Source organism: Bos taurus, chromosome 8 (genome assembly GCF_002263795.3).
Source record: "Bos taurus isolate L1 Dominette 01449 registration number 42190680 breed Hereford chromosome 8, ARS-UCD2.0, whole genome shotgun sequence".
Classification (NCBI taxonomy): domain Eukaryota; kingdom Metazoa; phylum Chordata; class Mammalia; order Artiodactyla; family Bovidae; genus Bos; species Bos taurus.
Window position 1 is genome coordinate 90356381 of NC_037335.1, and position 23244 is coordinate 90379624.

The 23244-nt window shown below is 41.1% G+C and overlaps 1 long non-coding RNA gene across 1 annotated transcript; it reads right to left on the reverse strand.

Moving 5' to 3' along the window:
- Positions 1 to 5880: 5880 nt before the first annotated feature.
- LOC112447895 (uncharacterized) lies at positions 5881 to 8521 on the reverse strand. Its single transcript, XR_003036165.2, has 4 exons — positions 8327 to 8521; positions 7580 to 7753; positions 7194 to 7364; positions 5881 to 7100 (listed from the first exon to the last, which is right to left on the reverse strand). It is a non-coding gene; the product is annotated as an uncharacterized lncRNA (long non-coding RNA).
- Between the last annotated feature and the right edge of the window lie 14723 nt (positions 8522 to 23244).

The following is a 23244-nucleotide window of genomic DNA, read 5'->3' on the forward strand; positions in this document are numbered from 1 at the left end:
TTAAATCTGTCTTTTATCTTTCCTTTCCAGAGTAACAGCATCTGTGAGGGAAAAGGAGCTGTAAAGAGAGTAATTGGTTAGATACCAAAGGAGGCTGAATTTACTTCTGTGGTTTGATAGGGGCCCCATATGCTTATGGTGGGTTATTTTTCTTGACTCAAAATTTTGTGCAGAAGAGGCAATGATCATTGCATCCCCCCTCCGACCCCAGGGGCATATGATATAGGAATGGGGAGAACGGATGTGGATATCATGAAATTAGTCATGTGTCTTCTGGGCAAAAAACCAACTCTCAGCTGTAAATTAAAGATCAAAGCCAGGAACACCTTGAAATAGTGCACGTTGAGGAATAAGGGTAACTGGGTGGTCTCCATTGTCATTTGAGGACAAAGCAAAATAAATGCATTTGGAATGCAGGGGATTTCCACAAGGAATGGCTCCTACTATGCAGAAACATGTTCAGTAGGTTTAAGAATGGAACAGTCGGTCTTCTGTTTGGAGGCAGGGTAGTAAATGAAGTGCCTAGAGATGAATGCATGCATCATACTTTTGTTATCCCATAGTTTTTAACAGTGTGCAGCCGTGTGCAGCCATGATTGTCATATTCATGCTCTTCTTTTTGTAAAGCCTCTTAAAATACTGTGCATGCATTCTTACTGGGATTTTATGAGTTTTAAGGGCAAAAGACTGTATTTCTCAACAATAAGATGTCTTATATTGCACCTCCTATAATTCAGTGCCTTCTTTGTATCAGGTGTTTAGTAAGTAATTATTGAATGAAAACAAGTGAATCTTTTAAGTATGACATCTTTTCTGAATATTTTTGAACTAAGGTTGTTACTATTTATTGAGCAGCTCTTAAAAGCCCGGTACCTTTTCCCTGGGGAAAAAAGCAGTGAACAAGACAAAAAGGTGCTGCTTTCAAAGAGAGCTAAACTAACATTCCAGAGAGAGACTAACAGTAAGTACACATAATATGTTCAGTTCAGTTCAGTCGCTCAGTCGTGTCCAACTCTTCGCGACCCCATGAACCGCAGTAAGCCAGGCCTCCCTGTCCATCACCAGCTCCCGGAGTTCACCCAAACTCATGTCCATCGAATTGGTGATGCCGTCCAGCCATCTCATCCTCTGTCGTCCCCTTCTCCTGCCCCCAATCCCTCCCAGCATCAGAGTCTTTTCCAGTGAGTCAACTATTCACATGAGGTGGCCAAAGTATTGGAATTTCAGCTTCAGCATCAGTCCTTCCAATGAACACCCAGGACTGATCTCCTTTAGAATGGACTGGTTGGATCTCCTTGCAGTCCAAGGGACTCTCAAGAGTCTTCTGCAGCACCACAGTTCAAAAGCATCAATTCTTCGGCGCTCAGCCTTCTTCACAGTCCAACTCTCATATCCATACATGACCACTGGGAAAACCATAGCCTTGACTAGACGGACCTTTGTTGGCAAAATAATGTCTCTGCTTTTGAATATGCTATCTAGGTTGGTCATAACTTTCCTTCCAAGGAGTAATCTTTTAATTTCATGGCTGCAATCACCATCTGCAGTGATTTTGGAGCCCCCCAAAATTAAGTCTGACGCTGTTTTTCCACTGTTTCCCCATCTATTTCCCATGAAGTGATGGACCAGATGCCATGGTCTTTGTTTTCTGAATGTTGAGCTTTAAGCCAACTTTTTCACTCTTCTTTTTCACTTTCATCAAGAGGCTCTTTAGTTCCTCTTCACTTTCTGCCATAAAGGTGGTGTCATCTGCATATCTGAGATTATTGATATTTCTGCCGGCAATCTTGATTCCAGCTTGTGCTTCTTCCAGCCCAGGGTTTCTCATGATGTACTCTGCATATAAGTTAAATAAGCGGGGTGACAATATACAGCCTTGACGTACTCCTTTTCCTACTTGGAACCAGTCTGTTGTTCCATGTTAGGTAGGGAAAAAGTGTTACAGAAAAAATTGGTCAGGGTAAGAGGGTGGGGTGGTGCCAGGTGGGTGCTGGGTCAAAGGGTGGCCAGGAAGGCCTCTCTGAGAAGGTGGCCACAGTCAGGGTCCTGAGTCTAATGCAAGAATTTCTGGGAAAAGAGTCTCAGGTGTGTTCAGGGGACAGTGTGGCTAAAGTGGGTAAGGATGGAAGAGTGTTTATTGGCCATGGTAAGGAGTTGGATTTTTACTTTGAACGAGGGGGCGCATGTTAGAACTTGTTGAGCATGTGACATGATGTAATTTATTGATCTGTTTATACTCGTTGAAAAATCAAACCACTGTGTTCATAGAAAAATCTCACTAAAGTTCCTTAGTTCAGACTGCAAAGGAAAGTCATTCTTCCAACACTTTCAGTTCCGTGGTCTCTCCTTAATAGTCCTTGGTTGCATCCCAGGAAACCTGTTGTAGCTCAAGGCTGACATCTAGTGGACATTTTCACAAGTGTTTATAAACCTGCAAGTTGGAACATACCCACTTTTGATTAGAGATAGAGGGCAAGCTTTAACATAAAAATCACAAATAGGATGATAAACAATCATAAAATTTTAGAGGAGATTGTAATAGATTTGCTTCATTTTCATGTGCTTATGTTCTGGTAAGCTTGCATTCCTCTACAAGTATTTGTTAAAACTGGTAGGTTTACCTGCCAGAAGATAGTGGCAGCAAAGTCATGGGCTGGTAAAGGGAGAATAAATGAGGATCGGGTGGGATCACTAGGAGAAAGTGCTCTGGTTCTAGGAGTGGCCTTCAAAAGGTAGCCTGTGGTTTGTTGTGTGGTATCTAAAGGTGTGTGTGTTCCAAACCTGACCTGGAGTAAGTTAACCCTGATTTACAAAAGGGGTCTGAGCTCATGAGCAGGTATGATGGGAAGAAGTTTTGGGCATTGGGGAAAATACTCAAAGTCAGGTGCAGTTAGGTGTTTCCCAAAGCTTAAGTGGAGTGTTCAGTGCAGCAGTCAAGAGCTTTAGCTTTGTAATTGGACATCTGGCTTCATGTCCTACTCTGCCATTTACATCCTGACTGTGAGAACTTGGGTGTGCTGCATTCTCTATATCTGACTTTCTAAATTGTCCCACTTTGTAAAAGTGTTTTATTAAGTGAGGTAATTTATGCAGAGCACTTAACATTGACATTAAGTAAGCAGTCAGTAGCAGCTAGGTGTTATTTTTCAGAGGAACCACAAGTAGCCATTAGAGGTAAAGAAGTAGGCTATTGTAATGATAGTATCTGCATTAACAAACTTTTTCTTTTTTGCCCTCAGCACTTCAGATTAGCAGAATTTAGGTTTTAACTTTATCTATATGATCCATTTTATCTGCATTGATTGGGGATAGTTGAATATGCTGCCTGCCTAAGGTATACCATTTGTATTACATAAAGATTATAATTGTTCAGTGGCTTTCATTACTTTTAAGGAAAAAGACCCACTTGGCTTTGTAGGACCTGGCTCCTGCCTGCCACTTCGGGTCATCTTTTACTGCTCTTCCCCCTCAGTTTCTGAATTCTAGACATGCTGAGATATGCTGCTCTTCTTTCGGGTCCTCCAGCATCTTGTTCCACCTATCTCAGGACCTTTGCATAGGCAGGTTCCATACTGGTCCTCATCTCTCCCACCCAACCCATACCAACAACCAAGCACAAGCCTGGTAATGCCCATTCATCTTTCAGATTCTGATTCAAATGACACTTCTTCTGGGAAGCTTTCCCTGCCTCCACTCCACTCCCAGGCTGGGCAAGCCTCCCTTGTTATAAGATCTCATAGCATTCTGTACTTTTAGCTTTTCTTTAGAACACTTAAAGTTTTAAAGTAGATAAGATCAGATCAGATCAGTCGCTCAGTCGTGTCCGACTCTTTGCGACCCCATGAATCGCAGCACGCCAGGCCTCCCTGTCCATCACCAACTCCCGGAGTTCACTCAGACTCACGTCCATCGAGTCAGTGATGCCATCCAGCCATCTCATCCTCTGTCGTCCCCTTCTCCTCTTGCCTCCAATCCCTCCCAGCATCAGAGTCTTTTCCAATGAGTCAACTCTTCGTATATATGCATATTAAAAAGCAGAGACATTACTTTGCCAACAAAAGTCCATCTAGTCAAAGCGATGGTTTTTCAAGTAGTCATGTATGGATGTTAGAGTCGGACGATAAAGAAAGCTGAGTGCCGAAGAATTGATGTTTTTGAACTGTGGTGTTGGAGAAGACTCTTGAGAGTCCCTTGGACCTCAAGGAGATCCAACCAGTCCATCCTAAAGGAAATCAGTCCTGAATATTCATTGGAAGGACTGATGCTGAAGCTGAAACGCCAATACTTTGGCCACCTGACTCACTTGAAAAGACCCTGATGCTGAGAAAGATTGAAGGCAGGAGCAGAAGGGGATGATGGTTGGATGGCGAGAAGGGGGTGACAGATGGTTGGATAGCATCTCTGATTCAATGGACATGAGTTTGAGCAAGTCCTAGGGGTTGGTGATGGACAGGGAAGCCTGGTGTGCTACAGTCCATGGGGTCGCAAAGTCAGACACGACTGAGTGACTGAACTGAACTGATATTTGATTATTTACTTCCCAACTAGATTGTAAGCATCTTGAAAGCTGGAGTGGTGTCTCTTTGACCCATCACTTTGTCCTTGCCATAGGGCCTGATGTGTTCAGACTCTCAGATACTTTTTTGGATACTAAAGAGTCGTGTGAGGGAGGTGGGATCTGATTTGAAAATTAAAATGCAGATATAGGTAAAACACTTGGTGACTAGCGAGTGTGAGACATGTAGTGAGTCCTGTGGTGTGGTTCCTCAGTTCTCTCTTTAGAATTAGGCACCTGCTCCGCCAGAGCCTGGGAGTTTAAATGGCTGATGGCACTCAGCCTAGTCCCTCCACAGGAATTACCCTCAGCAAAGAGAGCCACCTCACCTAAGCTCACACCCTCTCCTGAGAGCAGTCTGCCATATCCAGCGACAGATTAACTGGGAGGTATGGGGCTCCCCCTTGCCTGAGTGTGGGACAGTTTTGAAGGGCCGTTTCAGGTCAAGGGCTCATCAGGCCACCGTGAACTAATTCCCTCACCCCATCCTTCCTCACTCAGCCTTCACGGGTGCTGTTTCTGCAGGTACCCACGTACCCCCAGACCACCTGCACAGAAGTCTGAGTCTGTTTCCTAGGGAACCCAACTCACAACTGGGTGGGGAGGAGAGGGAGGAATCTAAGGTATTGCCTGGATACCTGGCTTGAGGCAGCACTTGATGCCATCCAGTGACAGAAGAACACAAGAAAAGATGGGTAAAAGTCAAAGCAGGCTTTCTGGAAAAGATAAATTTTGGAGGTGGTAAGTCTGAAGTTCCCTTGGGATAGCCAAGAGTGTGAAGCCCAGAGGAAAGGTCTGGACTGGAGGTAAGGACTTGGGGGTCATCGGCACAACAAAACAGCGATGTGGAAGAGCTCACCCATGGAATGTTGTGGAAAGTGAAAGATACAGAGGACTAGAGTGGGCTGGGAACCAGCAGAGGGTAAGGAAGACAAACAAACCCTTCCTGGCAGTTCAAGAGGGATCACAGAGGTGGGAAAATATGTCGGGTGTGAGCCGTATGGATAGCAGAGGGTGCAGCAGAGGGGTTTACAGTGAACAGAGGCCAGTGTACCACAGCCCGGAAACGGCCATTGGATTTAATGACACCGCCACTGAAGACCCTGCTGGGGACGGTTTTGGTGGAGTGGGTAGAAGAAACCAGATTTCTGTGAAGTAGGTGGTGGTGGAGGGACGGAGATGAATATGGTGACTTTGGTTTTCAATAGACAAGAGGGACAAAGGAGAGGTGGATATAGTAGTGAGGAACTAAGACAACAGGATGTTTATGTATAAATGGTGGGTAGACGGGCTGAAGGAGAAGGTCCAGTTAGAAAAGTATAACGTGAAGGCTACGTGAGTGACAACCGGTAGAAGTTCTTGAGAAGGTGAAAGACGATTGAGTGCCCAAGAGGGATCTCGGGAGGGGTGGAAGCAGACTACTGTTGACGCCGGAAAGAAAATGAGCGGAATGGAGGCAGTAACAAGAGCTTCAACTTGTTTATGCTCTTTAAGCATCAGGAACTTTCAGTACTTTTTTTAGCCCTCACAAATCTCTGAGTAGATTACCACCCCACCTGTGCTGGGCAGGTGACGCGAGGAGGGCGGGGCCTCGGTTCTGATAGGTTCCCTGCCCTCGGGGCCCCGCCCAGTCTCCAGGTAGGCAGGTGAAAGCAAGCTCTGCAGGGCGGGTTGTAGGGGGGTGTACCCTCCAGGGCTGAACTGTTCTAGAAGCCACCTCTAACCTTCTCAAAGGAGCCTACGGGAGCCGGAAAGATGGACATGAAAAAGCACCGCCTGGGTAAAGCGTGTGCGCTGCAGGTGGGACGGCGAGGGCTGCTGGGCCCGCCGCGTTTCTCTCCTGTGAGTTGGAATCCCGGCTCTGCCCCTGACTCCTGCCGCACGTGACTCCGCAGTTTGTTTTCCCAGTATTGCGGTATTAAAATAAGTCAGTAGCAGTCTATCTACCAAAGGGAATTTGTTAATTGAAATATAGTTATGTAATATGGTGGAATATTGTGCAGCTCCACTTAGGCAAACCAGAACTCTACATTATGTGTGTGTTTTGGATCCTTTGCAGTTGAAGGACTAGTATTCTCTCCTTGTAATTAGGTCTGGTGACCAACCTGTTAATTCACAGCTTTGCGGGAGGGACAAGTGCCGTTTTTTTCCTCTGGGTCAAATTAGATTATGAACAAGTTATAATAAGAGAGGGGCAATAATGAGTGAGTTTTCTCTGTCCCAAGTGGGTCTGTGGTAGGGAGGGGCGTGGTGGTCACTTGGCAAAGGACTCTCCTTAAGGGCTTTGCTCAGAGGTGAGGAGACCTCAGCAGACGACATAAAGGCCGCAGCGTTAGATGCGGAAGCTGGGAGCAGTGGGTAGTCAGGGGTTTGCTGGAGGAAAGGTGTGCCAGGAGGGACCTCTGAAAGGTTGCAAGGAAAAGAACCAGCCACCTGTGGAACACAGCACTGTTCTCCAGATTTCCCGGGTGCGGTGGGAGTCAGCAGTTTACTGGGAATCCCAATCTGTAAGCTCTTTGGGTGGTCTTGTGGAGATTCCCTTAAGCTGAAAGTCAGAGATGTAGGCATCTGCTTAGAGGATCAGCAGGGCTCTCTAAAGGAATCATCCATCCAGACCCCTTCCAAACCTTACTCTTACCCTTTTGTATCTTCTTTATGGGCACAATGATATATTCAAGACTTTTCCAAGTTCTTTGCAAATCCGCCAGGATGGTCTTGTTTCATGACTAATTCATGCTTCCAAATATTTCAATATATTGATTGACACCTCCAAAACAAGAATTTTGTCTGCAACGTTATCAAAATCGACCTGCAAGAAGCAAGCAAAACTTTTGGGGAGTAAAAGAGCTTGCTCAACTCTATCTCGGGAACCAAGGCCACCCTTAGATGCAGACTTGTCCAAATCCTAGTTCCACAGAGCAAACAGAGCTCTCTGATGCCATCTCTCCCTCTGGGTGCCCTTGTATTGAGAGGGTTGGAATCAAAGGGATGCCAGGAGAGAGGAGACTGTTCTTTCCCACTTACTATCTCAGGCGTATCCTATAACTTCTCTAGCTGCTCTCGGGTAAGAAGTCCTCGGGACACCTTCAGACTCAAGGGTAATCTTTTTTCAGTAATTAAAATTCCAGTCCAGTGTCATAATGACCTAACAACTTTCTCTTATCCATTTGAAAGCTTCTCTCCATTTTCCTTTCAGGCCTGGATTAAAAAATATATATATACACACACATATATGATATATCATACATATAAATATATATCATATAATTATTTATTTATACATAAATATTAATATATTGTATATTAATATATAGATATAATATTTATATAAATATATTAATACATACATATAAATATATAGACTATATTTATAGTATGTAAATATTAATATACAATGATTTATATATTAGATATATTTATATAATATATATTTATAATTTATAATATAATTTATATATAAATATAAACAAATTTATATTTATATAAACATATATATTTATATAATATGTAAAAATTATATATATATGTGTATCTCTCTCTCTCTCTCTTTCAGACCACATAGAAGGGTTTATTTAAAAATCACTGCCGCACTGCCCATCCTCAGTCTCACTGCCCAGAGGGTGCCATTGTACACTGTTGCTTATTTTTATGTTTGGTAAATTTTTGTTGTTGACAAATTTACTTCTACCTTGGCTTCTCAGTTGGTGCTCAAGTTCTCCTACTTAGAATGTTAATGTTTTGGAAACACTAACAGACAAGCTGGCACTTTACCTTCCTCATCAGTAGGGGGACCTTGCCTCTGCTGATGATCCTGAGACGGGGTAAATTGAAGATGTGTGTGAAGGACCAGAAGGCCAGGCTTGCTGACTGTTAAAAGGAAAAAAAGACCATTCATTTAAAAGCTTTTTTCCCTGGTGGTCAGTGGCTAAGACTCCATGCTCCCAGCACAGGAGGCCTGGGTTTGATCCCTGGTCGGAGAACTAGACCCCACATGTTGCAATGGAGGGTTCGCATGCAGCAACTAAAGATCCCGTGTGCCATACCTGCAATAAAGATCAAGTATTCTGTGTGCCGCAACCAAGACCCAGCGTGGCCATGTAAATGTTCTAAAAATAAGTTTTTTAAAAATGGGAGTGATGGTTTGTCACAAGTTATACTGGCTTTTCTTTAGTAACTTTGAGACTCAAAGGCCTTGAAAGCCCAGCTGGGGTAGTATTTGCGTGGGTTGAGTGCAGCCGTGATTGTACCTGATGTGTTTGTTAAACTTTGCGGGTCTGTCTCTGGGGAGCAGTACTACCCCTGTGCTTTTTGTATACTAAGAATTGCCTCAGTTCTGCTGGTGCTGCCAGCCCCTTGTCCTGGGAGCCCTGACAGCTCACCCCCCTCGCTCTCTTAGCCATGCTCTCTGAGACAGCTCCTCTGTAAGTCCAGTAGCACAGGGACATAAGCTGTGATATTTGGCGTCTTTCCTGGAGCCCATGAGGAACTTGTAAGTGTATTTTGTCTAGCACCATATAGGTTATTATCATTTTTTCTTCTCTTTATATATTTATTTATTATCCCTTCTTTATCTTCTCTACTTAAGTACCTCCTAACTGGTATGCTTGCTCTTCTTCTAGAAAGGTCACCATATGGAGACCAGAGTGTACTGGTTATCAATTTATGACCTCTCAGCTTCAAATCTATTGTAAGTTGCCTGCTCTGCTGGGTCCTGTATTTTTCCTTTGCAGGCTGGCACAATGCTAAACTTTGCCAGTAGAGGGCACTAGAAAGCCACTGGAGGAGGAGAGTGTTTTCCTTTCCTTTTTTTTTTTTTTTTGACCTTTGTTGACAAAGTAATGTCTCCGCTTTTTATTTTTATTTATTTTCTTTTTTTTTTAAATTTTATTTTATTTTTAAACTTGACATAATTGTATTAGTTTTGCCAAATATCAAAATGAATCCACCACAGGTATACATGTGTTCCCCATCCTGAACCCTCCTCCCTCCTCCCTCCCCATACCATCCCTCTGGGTCGTCGAGTGCACCAGCCCCAAGCATCCAGTATCGTGCATCGAACCTGGACTGGCATCTCGTTTCATACATGATATTTTACATGTTTCAATGCCATTCTCCCAGATCTTCCCACCCTCTCCCTCTCCCACAGAGTCCATAAGACTGTTCTATACATCAGTGTCTCTTTTGCTGTCTCGTACACAGGGTTATTGTTACCCTCTTTCTAAATTCCATATATATGCATTAGTATACTGTATTGGTGTTTTCTTACCTCTTAGGGCTGTCCGGCATTCAGGTTCCTGCTGTGTGCACGGCTTCTCCAGCCCCGGATCCTGAGCTCGGCCCCTGTAGTGTAATGTCACCAAGGGCACCCGGCAGTCAGAAACTCCTCCCTTTGAGTGGTGCCCTCTGTGGGTGATTTCATAGTTCAAAGAATTCCTGCCCTTTGTGGCTTCCCTGGCACCCTAGAGATAGACGTCAGTTGTTTGCAGTCCTGCAGCTTCTCTAACATCCAGGGAGCCACAGAGTTCCTTATCCAACAAGGTCTTTACGTATGTTGGTGCAATTAAAAAAAGTAATACCTATCTCCTTTCTTACAGATTGTAAGCTCCCTGAGGAAAAGGACTTTTGGCTCCTTGTAAAGCCACATATCTGGCACATGTGGTAGAGTGGCTCTTATGAAGCAGGCATGTCACCTTGTTTCCCTTGTCTTTTTTGAAGTATTTGTTGTTCTTTAGTCACTAAGTCATATCTGACTCTTTGTGACCCATGGACTGTAGCACACCAGGCTCCTCTGTCCTCCACCATCTCCCAGAGTTCGCTCAAAATTCATGTCCGTTGAGTTGGCGAGGCTAACCATCTCATCCTCTGCTGCCCCCTTCTCCTTTACCTTCAGTCTTTCCCAGCATCAGGGTCTTTCCCAATGAGTAGGCTCTTTGCATCATGTGGCCAGAGTATTGGAGCTTCGGCTTCAACATAAGTTCTTTCAATGAATATTCAGAGTTGATTTCCTTTAGGATTGACTGGTTTGATCTCCTTGCTGTTCAATGGACTCTCAAGAGTCTTCTCCAGCACCACAATTTAAAGCATCAATTCTTTGGTGCTCAGTCTTCTCAATGGTCTGATTCTCATATCCTTATATGACTGCTGGGAAAACCATCACTTTGACTACAGTTGATTTACAATGTTGTGTTAGTTTCCAGTGTATAGCACATTGATGATTCAGCTATATGTATATACATATATTCTTTAAAAAATTACTTTCCAGAAACTGAGCTAAAGGAAACTATATTCAGTATCTTGGTGTGGGTTTCCCTGGTGGCTCAGTGGTAAAGAATCTGCCTGCTAATGCACGCGACGTGGACTCAATCCCTGATCTGGGAGGATCCCACATGAAATGGAGCAACTAACCCTGTGTGTGTGTGTATTAGTCCCTTAGTCATGTCCGACCCTTTGTGACCCCGTGGACTGTAGCCTGTTAGGCTCCTCACCCACTATACTCCTCTGTCCATGGAATTCTCCAGGCAAGAATACTGAAGTGGGTTGCCATTCCCTTCTCCAGAGGATCTTCCTGACCCAGGAATCGAACCCTGATCTCTTGCATTGGCAGGTGGATCTTTATCGTGTGAGCCATCGGGGAAGCCAAACTAAGCCCATAAGTTACAACTATTGAGCCTGTGGTCTAGAGCCTGAGAGCCACAATTACTGAAGCCCGCTCAACTCTAGAGCCTGTGCTTTGCAACAAGAGAAGCCAACACAGTGAGAAGCCTGCTCAACCGCAGCTAGAGTGTAGCCCCTGCTCACTGCAACTAGAGAAAAGCCTGCACAGCAGCAAAGACCCAACACAGCCAAAAATAAATAAAATTATGTAAAAAATAAAGTGAATGCAAAATTAAAAAATATCTTGTTGCCCTCATCTTGGTCCCACGCTTCCCCTTTGGCAATACTCCAATTTGCCACTAGAGGGCAGGCTAAGACTCTGATTTCCTTTGAGAAAGCCATATTTCAGGTTAAAAGGCTTTTCTCTGAGCCAGAAGAGGATGTCTTTGAATTGAGGTTGAATCACACGTTACAGAAGATTTCTCTGGAAATATCCTCTGCACCTTCATTTCTTCACTGACTCAGGGATTCTAACAAGCAAGACAGAGGCTTGTTTGCGAGGCTGCTCTGCTATTTAGAGAACAGTTCTAGGGGGACAAATCTGGGAAAATAGGAACCTGGTGGGAGTGGGGAGATGGGAGTATTTATGCCCCTTCCCTCAGGCTTTGTTTTGCACTGTCTGTGCGTTCCAGAGGAAGGTCTAGAGCAAGTGGTCAGCAAACTGTGGCCCTAGCATCAAGTCTGGTTCTCTTCCTGTTTTGGTAAATAAATGTGCTTGGAACCTAGCCATACCCATTTGTTGATGTATTGTCAGTATTTTGTTCAACTTTGAGTACCGTGACACAGACCATGTGGTCTGCAAAGCCAAAAATATTTACTATCTGGTCCTTTAAGAAAGTCGAGAGACATTTGGTCTACAGGCGTGTAAACTTCTTAGAAGCCTTGATATCTGGTTAGCATTTAGCTGACATTTCGTAAAGAGTAGTGATTTGACCTTTTTGGGGAAAGACTTGTCTTTCTTTCCACGAAGCTAACATTCTGGGTAGAAATGTCTTGAGGTTACTTATAGTTGTACCCATATAATTTGGAAATACATTTATTAATTCATTTCAAGAGTTACAGATTTAAGTGTGCTCCATTTTTTCTAAGTGCAAATATGGGCATATATGATGTCATGCTTAGCATGCTTTCCACTAGCAGGATTAGTAAGTCACGGTTATATTAATTACTTCATTTTTCATGGTACCAACCAAGGGTATGTAGCTATTTACCTTGCATTCAAGAATTGGCATGATTGGTGTGGGTTATTTATGAGTTTGTAATTATTCAGATAATGCTGAATCAGAATCACATTAATTAGTTTTGAAATTTTAAACAGTAAAATATATTTTATACAGATCCAGAAATTTATGTTTAATGGTTAATTTAATAAGTCATATTTGCTTAAATATGATTTAATAAGTCATAGTTCTTTTTATTTAAGATATTTCAGTGTTAAATTTCATTTGTTTGCTATTCTAGAGTTCTTAGTGTTGATTTCTGCTTCAGTACACTGATTTCTTCAGGCACTTTTAATAATGAAGATGTGTCTTCTATATTTTATATATAGGTCTTTATCCTTGGGTGTGTAAGAATATCTTTGTGTTGTGTTTTTAAAAAGTGGGCATAAACATTTTGACAACAACAATTTCATTTTTTTTTTTTTTTTATGGATTCTGTTCCCCGTTGCCACATTGCCTCTGGCTTGAATGTAGGTTCAGGAGTTAATTAATAGTTTGTGAACTCACAGATATCCTGTGTGTCATTTTATTTATTGCTCCACTCTGTGTCATCTCATGAGTCAAGTTTCGGTATTTTATTTTTTTAAATTTTATTTTATTTTTAAACTTTACAATATTGTATTAGTTTTGCCAAATATTGAAATGAATCCGCCACAGGTATACCTGTGTTCCCCATCCTGAACCCTCCTCCCTCCTCCCTCCCCATATCCTCCCTCTGGGTCGTCCCAGTGCACCAGCCCCAAGCATCCAGTATCGTGCATCGAACCTGGACTCCTGACTCGTTTCATACATGATATTTTACATGTTTCAATGCCATTCTCCCAAATCTCCCCACCCTCTGCCTCTCATTTTTTTAACACTATAGTTATAGTGTTGAAGGCTTCTGTCCATCCTGACCCACTCATTCCAATCTGGATTCTCCTCCTACCAGTCCCCTGAAATGGCTGTCATGAAGGTCAACAGTGATCACCGTGTTACAAAATCCAGCTGAAAGGAAGACACCAGGACATCTCTAGAGGAAGTTGAAACTGATCTCCATGTGGTGATTGCTAGGGAAAAACTGTAAAATATAGAAAATATAGAAACTAAAACTATGACTAAAATCTAACAAAAATTAGTCTGTACTCACATTTATAGAGACTAGAAAAAAGTGGAATGATAATGCAAATATAAGGTTTGCAAATATAAGATGGAGTTGTATCAAGATCTTATTTAACTCATTAGTTAATGAAAGAACTGGTAAGATATTACAATTGGGGTATGGATATCTTTTCAAATGAGAATTGTTTCCAGACATACACCTAGGAGTTCTCCTTGGTATTTACTCAAATGAATTGAAAAGTTATGTCCAGGACTTCCCTGGTGGTACAGTGGATAAGAATCTGCCTGCCAATGCAGGGGACACTGGTACAATCTCTTGTCTGGAAAGATTCCACACACAGGGTTTTAAGGTAGTAAAACTATTCTGTACAACAATGGTGAATAGATGTTATTATGCATTTGTCAAACCCATAGGATGTATAATAGTATTACATTAAAACTGTAGTGTACTCTTTGGACTCTGGGTGATAATGATACGTCAATGTAGGTTCATCAATTGTAATAGAAGTAGTAATACCATCTTGGGGGGGTGTTGATAGTGTAGGAGTCTACATGCATGGGGATAAGGAGTTTATGATGAGTAATTTCTCCTTAATTTTGTTTGTAATTTTTTATATACACCAAAACAAAACAGAATACCAACATGTTACCCAAACAACTACTAATCAAGCCAAACCCTAGTGTGTGTGTGTGTGTGTGTGTTTGCCTGTGTTTTTGTGACTAGGAAAAGGACGTGAAAGAATATTCCCTTGATGATTATTTCATTATGGATCAGCGGATGGGGTGGAATACCAGGCGTGGATGTTTGTTTTCCTTGTATACCTTTGTTTTGTTTTACGTATTAAATAAGGATCTGTTATTTTTTGTCATGAGAAAATCGTTAAGTAAAGAAAAAGATGAAAACAAGTACAGTTCTCCCCTGTGGCTTATTTTGTTACGGAATTTAATCTGTTTTTAAAACTTTACTAAATTTTTGTTGATCTCTATAAATATGATTGCAGACTCGCTTTTGCTAGATTTTTGTCAGAGTTTTAGTTTCTATATTTTCTGTATTTTACAGTTTTGCCCTAGCAGTCACGGCAAAGTGATCAATTTCAACTTCTTCTAAAGATGTCCTGGAGTCTTCCTTTCAGCTGGATTTTGTGACATGGTGATTATCGTTGACCTTCATGACAGCCGTTTCAGGGGACTGGTGGGAGGAGAATCCAGATTGGAATGAGTGGGTCAGGATGGACAGACATAGTGTTTGCACCTCTCGGGAGAGCTCTTTTTGAAGGGGAGAATAGAGAATGGGATGGATGGAGCTGAAGTGGAGATAGAGGATGACTTTTTTTTTTTTTTTTTGATGGTAGAACAAACCTTCAGTTCAGTATCTCAGTCATGTCTGACTCTTTGCGACCCCATGGACTGCAGCACACCAGGCTTCCCTGTCCATCACCAACTCCCGAAGCTTGCTGAAATTCATGTCCATCGAGTCAGTGACGCCACCCAACCTTCTCATCCTCTGATGTCCCCTTCACCTCCTGCCTTCAGTCTTTCCCAGCATCAGGGTCTTTTCCAATGAGTCCGTTCTTCACATCATATGGCCTAAGCTTAGACATGTTCACCCCTGAAGGAGTGAGCAGGGGAGGGAGAGATGGGAGGTGAGGTTGGGCTGTGAATTACCACCTAGGAGGCCCTAAGATGATGCGCGGGCGAAGTGGGATCCACAGGTGGGAGCTATCATGTTTAGACAGGAGAGAATCCTCCTAATCACAATAGGAGGGAAAGAAAGTTGAGGGAGTTCCCATGTCATAGTCTCTTCTCTGTGTGGTTGAAGGTGAGATGATCTGCAGGGAATGAGGAGGTTAAGAGGAGACTGCAGGTGTGAAGAGTGGGAACCTGTTTCAGCAGGGACAGCTCAGTGTGGGGGAGCAAGCTCCAGAGAGTCCTTGTGGGGTTCTTCTCAGCTTTGTTCAGAAGCTTAGGTCCAGGCAGAGGGAAGGTGGATGGTTGAATATGTCCAGAACTAGAATTTAGTCAGAGAAACGTGAGGAATTGGAAGAAGTATGGAAACAGTAGTTCTTGGAATGTGATCGCATAGGGCAAGCAGGAAGCTGGGAGTGGGCTGAGGAACTGGGAAGAGGGGGAGAGGCCCAAAGCCTGGAAGACCTGATGAGGTCAGAAGACTAGGGCCTTATGGTTGAAATTAATGACCATTGTTTCAAGAGATGACAAGGCCCACTGTGTGGCCATATGGGAAATCAAGGAAGGAGAGGATTTAAAGAACGTAGCTCATAGGGCTATTCTGTTTTGACAGTACTGCATGTATTTCCATAATTTATTCTATTTGTTGGTATATCCTCCTAAAAAATCCTGTGTGCTTCCCCACACATTAAATAAGTAATATTTAATAATTGCATAGTTTAGAATAGAAATATCCTCAGAGGAAATAACACTGAAGAAGAAATGAAATTGTTATCTTTATTTACCATGCTCAGGTCCCTATTGGGTTATGAACAGAGGGAAGGTGCTATGAAGGTGAAACGGACTAGGGTGGCATTTGAACTTGAGGAAGCCTTATTGGCTATGAAAAAGGAGGATAACCGTCCCTGGTCAGTGGTCATTGGCTGTCACACTAGGAGCTTTGCAGCTCCCTGCATAATCATTGGTTCCCTAATTGTCTATTTCCCACAGCAGCTCTGCCCTCCTAATATGTTATGTACCTGGCTCAGTGCTGGTTCAGAGTAAAACGGAGATGTAACAAGCATTTTGCATGCCTTTCATTTGCTTTTTTGTGGTCCTTCCCTCTTGTTGAGGCTTCCCTTGAGGCTCAGATGGTATGGAATCTGGCTGCAATATGGGAGACGTGGGTTCAATGCCTGGGTTGGGAAGATCTTCTGGAGAAGGGAATGGCTGCCCACTTCAGTATTCTCTCTTGTTACCTGCTTGGGAGATGATCTTTGATCAGCTTCCATAACTGCCGTGTAGCAGAGGTGGGCAGGAAGTCTGGGCATCCTTAGAGCATCCCGTGTGTGTTCTATACAGTTGGTTACCCACTATCGTTCTGGATGAGTGTCTCCTGAGAAGTGAGGCTGCGTTATACCGCCTCCTTACTGTAAATACTCTCAATTTCCTGAATCCCAGTTAAGACAAGACTTAATATTTAATGAAAATGTGCTGAAGACTTTGAAATAGAGAAAGCACAAGGAATTCCCTTGTCACTCCTCAGCCCACTATAATTTGGCTTATGGCTCCTTCGTCTCAATTTTTAAGAACATGCCAAAGTTAAGGAAAAGTATAATGAATCCCTACATCCCATCACCCAGCCTCAGTAATGATTTATCTGTTGTTCGTCACATTTCACTGATTTTATCCCTTTTCTGGAGTAACCTATTTATTTATTTATGGCTGCGCTGGGTCTTCGTTGCTGCACTCAGGCTTTCTCTAGTTGCAGAGGGCAGGGACTCCCCTTTGTGGCGGTGCATAGGCTTCTCATTGTGGGGGCTTCTCTTGTGGAGCATGGGCTGTAGGCCACGGGCTTCAGTAGTTGCTGGGCGTGTGGGATCTTCCTGGACCAGGGATTGAACCTGTGTCCTCTGCATTGGCAGGCGGATTTTTAACCACTGGACCACCAGGCAAGTCCTCCTGTGGCATTTTAAAGCAAATCCTAGAGACGATGACATTTTACCCATAATTGTTTCAGTAGACATCTGTAATCGATAAGGACTTTTAGGTTGCAAAGGGTCGGACACAACTGAGTGACTATGCACCTGCCCACACGTGTATATACAGATATTGTGGTATGTAAATATGCATTTACATATATATTATATATTTATGTGGTACATACATACATACACATTCGGGGGCTTCCCTGGTGGCTCAGATGGTAAAGTGTCTGCCAACAATGCGGGAGACCCGGGTTCGATTCCTGGATTGGGAAGATCCCCTTGAGAAGGAAATGGCAATCCACTCCAGCACTCTTGCCTGGAAAATCCCATGGACGGAGGAGCCTGATAGGCTTCAGTCCATGGGGTCGCAAAGAGTCGGACATGACTGAGCGACTTCCCTTTCACTTTCATATATACATTTACATAGCACCATGGCATATCATACCTAACAAAATGTTCCCATATCATCTAATAGCAGTCCTTATTCAAATTTCCTTGCTTGTCTTTATAATGTCTATTTATGTCTTTGGTCAAATGAGGACCAGACAAACTCACATGGGTAGGAGACTCCTTCTCTTCTTCTTCCTCCTTCTGTTCCAGCTTCTCCTCCTCCTTCCCCTCTTCTTCCTCACTTTCTATTTTGAAATACAGCTTTTACCATTTCATTAAAAGTCTGCATACAAGAAGAAGGGAGGGGAGCAGCCACGGTCAGAAGATGGACCTCTTAAGTAGTGAATTTTCCGAGTTACTTTTAACTTGGGATCTCTGCCACCTCCATCCTTTACAGACATCGTTTTGAGATCCACTGAGGAGGGAAGTCTTTGTACTCCTAAGAATACTTACAGTATACATTCAAAAGGCAACTTAAGCAGACTGTGAAAATGGAGGAATAATGACAACTAGAATGAAGTATACATTTGAATGGTATCTAAATATACCTTCTGAAGAATAAGGGAAGTCATAGTAAAAAGGATTAAGTGTGCATCAAAGGCTATTCAGACATATATTGAAAAGCAAAGAAGCCACACTATTTCCATGGTTTATAATTTTCAGAATAAGAGATTTAAAACTCTTTTGATTGTGGCCATGCTGATTGTCTCATCATTTTTTTTTCCTGTGTGTAATGTCCAGTCTGCACACTGATAGTTATATATTTGTTAGGCTTTTATTATACTGGAAGAGACAGTTCAGGGAGGTTATGATGACTTGACTGTTCTCCCACATTGAGTTTGACCACCCTCATCGGCCATCTCTGCACTGCAGCCAAAGTGATCTTTATAAGGTAAATAATCACCTCTCATTAGTGGTTTCCCATTGCACTCAGAATGAACCAACATTTTTTAGCTTGGCTTCTAAGGTCTAGGATGGTTCACCGCCCTGTCTCTCTAGCTTTATTTGGGCCATTTTTCTTTTCTTTCTTTTGCTTCAGGCACAGTGTTCTCTGTTTCTACAGAATATCATGATCCTTCCTGTTAACAACCTTTGCTCAGGCATGTTTTCTAACTGGAATATTGTCTCCATCACCTTTCATCTAAGTTGGGTGTCTTTTCTGTAAGAGAACCATGTTCTTATTGATCCAAGTTTGTGGCCATTAATTCATGAATGTGATTATCGGTTACATCTGTATTCCCCAGTCAGGCTGTGTGTTATACAACAGATGTAAATGGTGGCCCTTCTCTCTAGAATACAAACTTCCAGAAAGTCAACACGGTGTCTTTATTTGTATACCACCTTATGCACAGCACATAGAAGAACTCCGTATATACTCATTGACTGAGTAAATAAATGGCTGATGGAATAAATATTCATTCATGGGTTGAATAAATAAATAAAAGTCACCAGAGATGATTCTTATTCAGGCTTGTTTCTCTAGCTTAAAAAAAATGAAAGTTCCTCAAGGTTTTTTTGGACTCATTTATGTATATCATTTATTATTGTATCTCCTATAAGATTTCTTCGAACACCGAATTAGTGAATACTGCATAATTGTCCCTAAGGGAAGAAGTTCAGGGTTGGGTTCCTGAAAGCCTTTGGTCACGGCACTTTTGTCAAGTGGTCTATATACAACCTGGTTTTATGTGTGTTTCTATTTAAAGATACTTTATTTAATATCACTGTTGATTTATTATTAATACGGAATTCATAGCTAGCAGCACTATGACTCACGCCTGAATGAAGCTTTGTAACACACGTGTGTTTCCCCTCAGGTACGTCGGAGCCTTTTTGCACCTAGAACACTAGAAGCACTTCAGCACTACACTTGGGGCTCGTGTAAAACCAGCAGCTAAAAGCATACAACTGTGAGAAATGTGGCACGAAATAAACCATGAAAAGGACACTTGTTTACAGCAGGAGAGCTGAAGCAAGAAGGTAGAATGTTGCCTTGTTCCACTTCAGCTGGAAAAGAGGGCACGGGGCAACCCAAAATTTTCCCTGCTTTTCAAATGTCAATGAATGAGACCGCAAGTGTGCTACAAGGATTGATTTTGGGGTTACAGATAAATTTTGGCAAATAGAATTGCAATTATGAAATCCTAGAATAATGAAGATCAAATACATATATAATAACAAAAGATATACTGTATAAATGCATTGTACATATATTTATATTTCATATGTAAATATATAAAACATGTCATAACACAGTTGTTACTGTCTTATACATGGTGTCACACGACTTGGCAGTGTATTTTATGCATATCAATAATCATAATTACAAATATATTCCTAATTGTGTTTCCCTATGTTAAATGTCTCTTGGGTTGTAAAGATTCTATGAGAAGTCAGTTTGGGAAGTGCTGGTATCAAGAAATCCTCTATGTCTGTGGTGTTTGAGAAAACCATGCCTTTCATTCTAATAGTTCTGCTTTGACAGGAACAGGGTCCTATATGCCAAAATAGAGGCTAGTCAGCCTCCCTTTTACAGCTGCCCACTTTGCCCGTTTTTTGTTACTTTGCTTTTCCAAGCTCTCATCGCCCATTATACTGTATCTCATTGGATGAGGTATCATTCGATCTTTTTTGACAAACATTGATAAGCATGATTAAGCAAAATTAGAGATGTCTATGTTTCTCATATATTGCATCGATTTTACACACAGCTTTCACCCGAAAAGGGACAGCCTAAACCTTTGGGAAACACCTTGGTTCAGTCAGTGCCTCTGTGTCCGCTCATGAAATATCGTATTCCTGTAGGCCTTGTTCTGGGCTTCCTCATGCCCAGTTTCTCTAGGCCTCTAACAGGAGCTTAATTTGACAAGAAGCCATGGTCTGCCTCTCAATTAGAATAATTTCAAAGTCTCTCATCAGATGGCTCTTTTGGAAATGTCAACAATTTCTAAACTGTCAGTGCTTCAATATAAACAATGCTACATACTCTGTTAATCATGGAAGTAATTTCTGGTTTCAGTAAAACAGAACCCAGGGGAGTTTGCCGTGGTGACATATTTTTTGCTTGAGATTGTAAAGACCCCACTGCAGCTGGTGTCTGTCCACAGCCTGGCATTGAATTGTCTAATTTCCTGAGACCGAAGCATTACAGATTACATCTGGTATGTTAAAACATTATTGGATAATGGGGCAATGTCATTCAGCTATGTACAACTTCTGCCAATGAATATGTATAATTTTTGCTTGGTGCCCTGGACCACCAGGACTTTGTGATTTGCTGGTTTTCCTCCCTTTCTTCTGCTCTGGTGAAAGACAGGAGAAGGCAGTTTATGAAAGGACAATTACAGGTGCAAATAGATCTAATAAGTGTGTGATATGCATATTTAATAGTAAATAAAATGCAAAATAAATGTAATACTGATCTGCTACTTTATCCTGCCAAACTGGCAGAGCTATAAAAGGATAATATCCAGGTGGATGAGGGTGTAGGGAAATGAGCATTTGTATACTGTTTTTTGGAAATGTAAGCTGATTCAGGTTTTCTGGACAATGGGCCCTATGCATCATGAATCTCTTTTTGTCCATCAATTTCATTTTCAGGATTTTATCCTGAAGAAATTAGGAATATGTATAAAGGTAGATAAATAAGGATTTTCTTATAGCATTTATAAGAGGGGAAAATAGGCTGCTATGCAGTCATCAAACATACTCATTGATATACCTATCAACATTTCCAAGATCCACAGTATTGTACTAAGTCAATGAAGTATCCCACTGCTGGGGTCGTTTTTTTCTTTAAATTATGGCATAAAAAGGTTATAATTATTTATTAAAGGTCACATGGGTAAGAATTAATAAAGCTTAAATGAAACCCCAATCTTAATAAATTGCTATAATTAGTGTCCTCTATAATAGAACAAGTGACATAAGGAAATGGCATGAGGAATTGTTTATATAATATATGCTATATGAAAAAAATCAGGCTCTATTCAGTTTCTCTAATGGATATAGGACGATGCAGGTTTTCTGATGCTTTTGCTAAGTTATGTTTTTTTCTAGGAATTATTTATCATTTCAAATTTATTGGTATAAAGTTGATAATATCCACTTATGTTTTAATGTCTGTAGATGCTGTAGTTAATGTCCTTTTTAACTCCTGTTTTATGCCATTTTTCTTAGTCTTCATGGAGGGGGTTTTGCCTTACAGTAGTCAAGGTACACCACTTATTTATTGGTTAGCGTTTGCATAGCATATATAGTTTTTTTTGTCCTTTTACTTTCAACCTCATTTTCTTTGGGATTAAGTTGCTTTTTTAAAATCTGATAGTCTGACAACCTTTTCTTATGATCTATTCATGTTCAATGTATTATTGATATATTTGGGTTTAAACTTACAATCTTAATGCTTATTTGTCCTACTAGTTGATGTTCTTTTTTTGTATTTAATTATATAAACTGTGTTATTCAGTATACATCATTTCTCACATGCTTCTTTTATTAAAAAATAGATTTCTATGTTTCAACCTTATAAAATACTACATAATATTCCAAAGTACACATGTGTCAGTTTAGCACTTACCTTCTTAATTTTTTGTTTTTGTGTTATTTTAGATTCCATGTGACAGTAATTATTTTGTAGTTGATTTTACTTAGAATAACTGACATACCTACCCTTTTCATTGTTCTACGTTCTATTCTGTATCTTGGTGCTTCTTTCTGGGATTTTTTTTCCTTTCGCTTGAATTGTCTTTCCATGAGGGTATTTGTGCTGATCAAAATCTTCTCAGTTTTTGTGTTAAGTGTATTTTGCCTTAAACTTTGAAGGATATTTTTGATGGACATAGAATTGTGTGTTGGGAGGAATTGTCTTTTAGTATTTTAAGGTATCATTCCATTCTCTCCTTGCTTTTTTTCCCCCCCCTGTTGAGAAATCAGCCAATGGTTTGTGTTATCCTTTCAAAGGTAATATATCTCTTTAAAGGTCTTCTTTTTGTCTTTGTTTTTCAGCAGCTTGGTCTTTGTTTTTTAGAAGTTTGATCATAATGCGTTTAGGGGTGGTTTTATTTATAATTATTTTTCTTGGAGTTTGTAGTATTTCTTGGTGTTTTGGCCATTTGGGGGAAAATTTTTGGCAGTACTATTTTGTCAAATATTGTTTTTGCTTTATTCTCCTCTCTTATGGTTGGAACTTTCACCATATCCCTTGTGTCTTTTATGTTCATTTTTTTTTTCCCTTTTGGTTCTCCATGCTCCAGCTTATGTTTTCTTCTGACGTTTTACCCTGCTGATTGGCTCTTGTTTTGTGTTTTCTGTAATCTCCGGAGAAGTTCATCTCTTGTCAATTTACCTTGTTTTGTTTTTCAGTCCTTTACTTTCATTTTATTTTCTGATTTCTACTTCTTTGCTTAAATTCTCCATGGGACATTAAAATTAGTATATATAATAAATACTAGTAGCAGCATTCATTTGTAATTGTTTAAAAATATTATTTTAGCAATAATAAAATACATATAAACCAAAATATCACATATAATTCCCTCATTAAACTTACCTTTTTTATTTTCCACTCTGTGTCTTTATTTTATATGCAGATAAAGTGTGCATGTTAAGTAATTGTCCATTGCATTGAATTTTAATGAAATACTTTATTAAAAATAACCTTTGTATAATT